This window comes from Taudactylus pleione, unplaced genomic scaffold (genome assembly GCF_031769625.1).
Source record: "Taudactylus pleione unplaced genomic scaffold, aTauple2 ptg000050l, whole genome shotgun sequence".
NCBI lineage: Eukaryota > Metazoa > Chordata > Amphibia > Anura > Myobatrachidae > Taudactylus > Taudactylus pleione.
This window is the reverse complement of record NW_028284452.1, coordinates 2,950,001-2,957,500: the sequence shown is the minus strand read 5'-3', so window position 1 is coordinate 2,957,500 and position 7,500 is coordinate 2,950,001. Positions and strand designations below refer to the sequence as shown.

Sequence of the window (7,500 nt, the reverse complement as noted above, 5' to 3'; positions counted from 1 at the left end):
TTTTTGATTAGTTGATTTTAATTTACATAAAGAAATTAGCTTTCCATATTTTGGTTTGCTGCAAGACTATATTTGGGCTCCATTATTTCTTGAACAATTAAACAGTTAAAAAAACAAGCTAAATTTGAAAAGTGAAAAAGTGTTGATGTTTTAAAGCTATATCTAGCAAAATATCAAATACATTTGGTCATTAGAATGTGCAAAATTAAGCCCAATTGTTAGTAGATAAATCTGTTAATTTGTGAGTTCTAAGGTAGATACGATTTTGATATGGCATATTTTTGATTAGTTGATTTTAATTTACATATGCAACGTAGCTTTTTCTATATTTTGTTTTGCTGCAATATTATATTTGGGCCCCATTATTTCTTGAACAATTAAACACTTAAAAAAACAAGCTAAATTTGAAAAGTGAAAAAGTGTTGATATTTTAAAGTATCTCTAATCTTGATGTAAATGTGGCTACAGATGGAAGATCTATGAAAACTGCTTTCTAAACTAGCTGTTGCCAGATGATAGAAAAATAACAAATTTAAGTTAAACTTCTGACTGTAGAGGAGTTTGGTACAGCAATCCTTAGGTCGCTGGTTCAATTCCGGCTCGAAGGAAACAATTTTTTTTGATTATCTTAGATGGCCATTTATGTAATTTTACACATTCTAAACCATGCAAACCATGCAAAACATAAACCCTTCTCCTAATTATGTTAAAATAAACACTTTAACACATGTGAGGTAGTTGTGGCCGAGTGGTTAAGGCAATGGACTAGAAATCCATTGGGGTCTCCCCGCATAGGTTCAAATCCTGCTGACTACGTGCAGATTGATGTTTTCTTTTTCTTCAAATTTTACCAAATCTTGCAGCTAGTGATGCTAAGAGTGAGAACAGGCATTAGTGCATCAAAATATTTGGGATGCCAGTCTGTTCTCTTTTTTATCTTTCACACATTTTCTTCCATTCATTGAGCCTAAGCCCAGTCACTTTTAGCAGCCACACTGATTACCTTTTATTTATTTGGAAATGCATATTCAATGTCAACATTGAAAGAAATGTTTGTATATCTAGCAAAATATCAAAGACATTTGGCACACTAGGAGGTGCAAAATTAACATCAATTGTTAGGAGATTAATCTGTTAATCTGTGAGTTCTAAGGTAGATACAAGACAAATTGTGTTTTGATATGGCATATTTTTGATTAGTTGATTTTAATTTACATAAAGAAATTAGTTTTCCATATTTTGGTTTGCTGCAAGACTATATTTGGGCTCCATTATTTCTTGAACAATTAAACAGTTAAAAAAACAAGCTAAATTTGAAAAGTGAAAAAGTGTTGATGTTTTAAAGCTATATCTAGCAAAATATCAAATACATTTGGTCATTATAATGTGCAAAATTAAACCCAATTGTTAGTAGATAAATCTGTTAATTTGTGAGTTCTAAGGTAGATACGATTTTGATATGGCATATTTTTGATTAGTTGATTTTAATTTACATATGCAACGTAGCTTTTTCTATATTTTGTTTTGCTGCAATATTATATTTGGGCCCCATTATTTCTTCAACAATTAAACACTTAAAAAAACAAGCTAAATTTGAAAAGTGAAAAAGTGTTGATATTTTAAAGTATCTCTAATCTTGATGTAAATGTGGCTACAGATGGAAGATCTATGAAAACTGCTTTCTAAACTAGCTGTTGCCAGATGATAGAAAAATAACAAATTTAAGTTAAACTTCTGACTGTAGAGGAGTTTGGTACAGCAATCTTTAGGTCGCTGGTTCAATTCCGGCTCGAAGGAAACAATTTTTTTTGATTATCTTAGATGGCCATTTATGTAATTTTACACATTCTAAACCATGCAAACCATGCAAAACATAAACCCTTCTCCTAATTATGTTAAAATAAACACTTTAACACATGTGAGGTAGTTGTGGCCGAGTGGTTAAGGCGATGGACTAGAAATCCATTGGGGTCTCCCCGCGTTGGTTGAAATCCTGCCGACTACGTGCAGATTGATGTTTTCTTTTTCTTCAAATTTTACCAAATCTTGCAGCTAGTGATGCTAAGAGTGAGAACAGGCATTAGTGCATCAAAATATTTGGGATGCCAGTCTGTTCTCTTTTTTATCTTTCACACATTTTCTTCCATTCATTGAGCCTAAGCCCAGTCACTCTTAGCAGCCACACTGATTACCTTTTATTTATTTGGAAATGCATATTCAATGTCAACATTGAAAGAAATGTTTGTATATCTAGCAAAATATCAAAGACATTTGGCACACTAGAAGGTGCAAAATTAAGATCAATTGTTAGGAGATTAATCTGTTAATCTGTGAGTTCTAAGGTAGATACAAGACAAATTGTGTTTTGATATAGTATATTTTTGATTAGTTGATTTTAATTTACATAAAGAAATTAGCTTTCCATATTTTGGTTTGCTGCAAGACTATATTTGGGCTCCATTATTTCTTGAACAATTAAACAGTTAAAAAAACAAGCTAAATTTGAAAAGTGAAAAAGTGTTGATGTTTTAAAGCTATATCTAGCAAAATATCAAATACATTTGGTCATTAGAATGTGCAAAATTAAGCCCAATTGTTAGTAGATAAATCTGTTAATTTGTGAGTTCTAAGGTAGATACGATTTTGATATGGCATATTTTTGATTAGTTGATTTTAATTTACATATGCAACGTAGCTTTTTCTATATTTTGTTTTGCTGCAATATTATATTTGGGCCCCATTATTTCTTGAACAATTAAACACTTAAAAAAACAAGCTAAATTTGAAAAGTGAAAAAGTGTTGATATTTTAAAGTATCTCTAATCTTGATGTAAATGTGGCTACAGATGGAAGATCTATGAAAACTGCTTTCTAAACTAGCTGTTGCCAGATGATAGAAAAATAACAAATTTAAGTTAAACTTCTGACTGTAGAGGAGTTTGGTACAGCAATCCTTAGGTCGCTGGTTCAATTCCGGCTCGAAGGAAACAATTTTTTTTGATTATCTTAGATGGCCATTTATGTAATTTTACACATTCTAAACCATGCAAACCATGCAAAACATAAACCCTTCTCCTAATTATGTTAAAATAAACACTTTAACACATGTGAGGTAGTTGTGGCCGAGTGGTTAAGGCGATGGACTAGAAATCCATTGGGGTCTCCCCGCGTTGGTTGAAATCCTGCCGACTACGTGCAGATTGATGTTTTCTTTTTCTTCAAATTTTACCAAATCTTGCAGCTAGTGATGCTAAGAGTGAGAACAGGCATTAGTGCATCAAAATATTTGGGATGCCAGTCTGTTCTCTTTTTTATCTTTCACACATTTTCTTCCATTCATTGAGCCTAAGCCCAGTCACTCTTAGCAGCCACACTGATTACCTTTTATTTATTTGGAAATGCATATTCAATGTCAACATTGAAAAAAATGTTTGTATATCTAGCAAAATATCAAAGACATTTGGCACACTAGAAGGTGCAAAATTAAGATCAATTGTTAGGAGATTAATCTGTTAATCTGTGAGTTCTAAGGTAGATACAAGACAAATTGTGTTTTGATATAGTATATTTTTGATTAGTTGATTTTAATTTACATAAAGAAATTAGCTTTCCATATTTTGGTTTGCTGCAAGACTATATTTGGGCTCCATTATTTCTTGAACAATTAAACAGTTAAAAAAACAAGCTAAATTTGAAAAGTGAAAAAGTGTTGATGTTTTAAAGCTATATCTAGCAAAATATCAAATACATTTGGTCATTAGAATGTGCAAAATTAAGCCCAATTGTTAGTAGATAAATCTGTTAATTTGTGAGTTCTAAGGTAGATACGATTTTGATATGGCATATTTTTGATTAGTTGATTTTAATTTACATATGCAACGTAGCTTTTTCTATATTTTGTTTTGCTGCAATATTATATTTGGGCCCCATTATTTCTTGAACAATTAAACACTTAAAAAAACAAGCTAAATTTGAAAAGTGAAAAAGTGTTGATATTTTAAAGTATCTCTAATCTTGATGTAAATGTGGCTACAGATGGAAGATCTATGAAAACTGCTTTCTAAACTAGCTGTTGCCAGATGATAGAAAAATAACAAATTTAAGTTAAACTTCTGACTGTAGAGGAGTTTGGTACAGCAATCCTTAGGTCGCTGGTTCAATTCCGGCTCGAAGGAAACAATTTTTTTTGATTATCTTAGATGGCCATTTATGTAATTTTACACATTCTAAACCATGCAAACCATGCAAAACATAAACCCTTCTCCTAATTATGTTAAAATAAACACTTTAACACATGTGAGGTAGTTGTGGCCGAGTGGTTAAGGCAATGGACTAGAAATCCATTGGGGTCTCCCCGCATAGGTTCAAATCCTGCTGACTACGTGCAGATTGATGTTTTCTTTTTCTTCAAATTTTACCAAATCTTGCAGCTAGTGATGCTAAGAGTGAGAACAGGCATTAGTGCATCAAAATATTTGGGATGCCAGTCTGTTCTCTTTTTTATCTTTCACACATTTTCTTCCATTCATTGAGCCTAAGCCCAGTCACTCTTAGCAGCCACACTGATTACCTTTTATTTATTTGGAAATGCATATTCAATGTCAACATTGAAAGAAATGTTTGTATATCTAGCAAAATATCAAAGACATTTGGCACACTAGGAGGTGCAAAATTAACATCAATTGTTAGGAGATTAATCTGTTAATCTGTGAGTTCTAAGGTAGATACAAGACAAATTGTGTTTTGATATGGCATATTTTTGATTAGTTGATTTTAATTTACATAAAGAAATTAGTTTTCCATATTTTGGTTTGCTGCAAGACTATATTTGGGCTCCATTATTTCTTGAACAATTAAACAGTTAAAAAAACAAGCTAAATTTGAAAAGTGAAAAAGTGTTGATGTTTTAAAGCTATATCTAGCAAAATATCAAATACATTTGGTCATTATAATGTGCAAAATTAAACCCAATTGTTAGTAGATAAATCTGTTAATTTGTGAGTTCTAAGGTAGATACGATTTTGATATGGCATATTTTTGATTAGTTGATTTTAATTTACATATGCAACGTAGCTTTTTCTATATTTTGTTTTGCTGCAATATTATATTTGGGCCCCATTATTTCTTGAACAATTAAACACTTAAAAAAACAAGCTAAATTTGAAAAGTGAAAAAGTGTTGATATTTTAAAGTATCTCTAATCTTGATGTAAATGTGGCTACAGATGGAAGATCTATGAAAACTGCTTTCTAAACTAGCTGTTGCCAGATGATAGAAAAATAACAAATTTAAGTTAAACTTCTGACTGTAGAGGAGTTTGGTACAGCAATCCTTAGGTCGCTGGTTCAATTCCGGCTCGAAGGAAACAATTTTTTTTGATTATCTTAGATGGCCATTTATGTAATTTTACACATTCTAAACCATGCAAACCATGCAAAACATAAACCCTTCTCCTAATTATGTTAAAATAAACACTTTAACACATGTGAGGTAGTTGTGGCCGAGTGGTTAAGGCGATGGACTAGAAATCCATTGGGGTCTCCCCGCGTTGGTTGAAATCCTGCCGACTACGTGCAGATTGATGTTTTCTTTTTCTTCAAATTTTACCAAATCTTGCAGCTAGTGATGCTAAGAGTGAGAACAGGCATTAGTGCATCAAAATATTTGGGATGCCAGTCTGTTCTCTTTTTTATCTTTCACACATTTTCTTCCATTCATTGAGCCTAAGCCCAGTCACTCTTAGCAGCCACACTGATTACCTTTTATTTATTTGGAAATGCATATTCAATGTCAACATTGAAAGAAATGTTTGTATATCTAGCAAAATATCAAAGACATTTGGCACACTAGAAGGTGCAAAATTAAGATCAATTGTTAGGAGATTAATCTGTTAATCTGTGAGTTCTAAGGTAGATACAAGACAAATTGTGTTTTGATATAGTATATTTTTGATTAGTTGATTTTAATTTACATAAAGAAATTAGCTTTCCATATTTTGGTTTGCTGCAAGACTATATTTGGGCTCCATTATTTCTTGAACAATTAAACAGTTAAAAAAACAAGCTAAATTTGAAAAGTGAAAAAGTGTTGATGTTTTAAAGCTATATCTAGCAAAATATCAAATACATTTGGTCATTAGAATGTGCAAAATTAAGCCCAATTGTTAGTAGATAAATCTGTTAATTTGTGAGTTCTAAGGTAGATACGATTTTGATATGGCATATTTTTGATTAGTTGATTTTAATTTACATATGCAACGTAGCTTTTTCTATATTTTGTTTTGCTGCAATATTATATTTGGGCCCCATTATTTCTTGAACAATTAAACACTTAAAAAAACAAGCTAAATTTGAAAAGTGAAAAAGTGTTGATATTTTAAAGTATCTCTAATCTTGATGTAAATGTGGCTACAGATGGAAGATCTATGAAAACTGCTTTCTAAACTAGCTGTTGCCAGATGATAGAAAAATAACAAATTTAAGTTAAACTTCTGACTGTAGAGGAGTTTGGTACAGCAATCCTTAGGTCGCTGGTTCAATTCCGGCTCGAAGGAAACAATTTTTTTTGATTATCTTAGATGGCCATTTATGTAATTTTACACATTCTAAACCATGCAAACCATGCAAAACATAAACCCTTCTCCTAATTATGTTAAAATAAACACTTTAACACATGTGAGGTAGTTGTGGCCGAGTGGTTAAGGCAATGGACTAGAAATCCATTGGGGTCTCCCCGCATAGGTTCAAATCCTGCTGACTACGTGCAGATTGATGTTTTCTTTTTCTTCAAATTTTACCAAATCTTGCAGCTAGTGATGCTAAGAGTGAGAACAGGCATTAGTGCATCAAAATATTTGGGATGCCAGTCTGTTCTCTTTTTTATCTTTCACACATTTTCTTCCATTCATTGAGCCTAAGCCCAGTCACTCTTAGCAGCCACACTGATTACCTTTTATTTATTTGGAAATGCATATTCAATGTCAACATTGAAAGAAATGTTTGTATATCTAGCAAAATATCAAAGACATTTGGCACACTAGGAGGTGCAAAATTAACATCAATTGTTAGGAGATTAATCTGTTAATCTGTGAGTTCTAAGGTAGATACAAGACAAATTGTGTTTTGATATGGCATATTTTTGATTAGTTGATTTTAATTTACATAAAGAAATTAGTTTTCCATATTTTGGTTTGCTGCAAGACTATATTTGGGCTCCATTATTTCTTGAACAATTAAACAGTTAAAAAAACAAGCTAAATTTGAAAAGTGAAAAAGTGTTGATGTTTTAAAGCTATATCTAGCAAAATATCAAATACATTTGGTCATTATAATGTGCAAAATTAAACCCAATTGTTAGTAGATAAATCTGTTAATTTGTGAGTTCTAAGGTAGATATGATTTTGATATGGCATATTTTTGATTAGTTGATTTTAATTTACATATGCAACGTAGCTTTTTCTATATTTTGTTTTGCTGCAATATTATATTTGGGCCCCATTAT

At 31.5% G+C, this 7,500-nt stretch overlaps 6 non-coding genes across 6 annotated transcripts; all 6 read left to right on the top strand.

Moving 5' to 3' along the window:
* Window positions 1-734: 734 nt before the first annotated feature.
* Window positions 735-816, top strand: TRNAS-AGA (transfer RNA serine (anticodon AGA)). Its single transcript has one exon. It is a non-coding gene; the product is annotated as a tRNA-Ser (tRNA).
* A 1,107-nt stretch (window positions 817-1,923) lies between these two features.
* TRNAS-AGA (transfer RNA serine (anticodon AGA)) lies at window positions 1,924-2,005 on the top strand. The gene has a single exon. It is a non-coding gene; the product is annotated as a tRNA-Ser (tRNA).
* Window positions 2,006-3,112: 1,107 nt separating this feature from the next.
* On the top strand, window positions 3,113-3,194 carry TRNAS-AGA (transfer RNA serine (anticodon AGA)). The gene has a single exon. It is a non-coding gene; the product is annotated as a tRNA-Ser (tRNA).
* Window positions 3,195-4,301: 1,107 nt separating this feature from the next.
* Window positions 4,302-4,383, top strand: TRNAS-AGA (transfer RNA serine (anticodon AGA)). Its single transcript has one exon. It is a non-coding gene; the product is annotated as a tRNA-Ser (tRNA).
* A 1,107-nt stretch (window positions 4,384-5,490) lies between these two features.
* Window positions 5,491-5,572, top strand: TRNAS-AGA (transfer RNA serine (anticodon AGA)). Its single transcript has one exon. It is a non-coding gene; the product is annotated as a tRNA-Ser (tRNA).
* A 1,107-nt stretch (window positions 5,573-6,679) lies between these two features.
* On the top strand, window positions 6,680-6,761 carry TRNAS-AGA (transfer RNA serine (anticodon AGA)). Its single transcript has one exon. It is a non-coding gene; the product is annotated as a tRNA-Ser (tRNA).
* The last annotated feature ends 739 nt before the right edge of the window (window positions 6,762-7,500 follow it).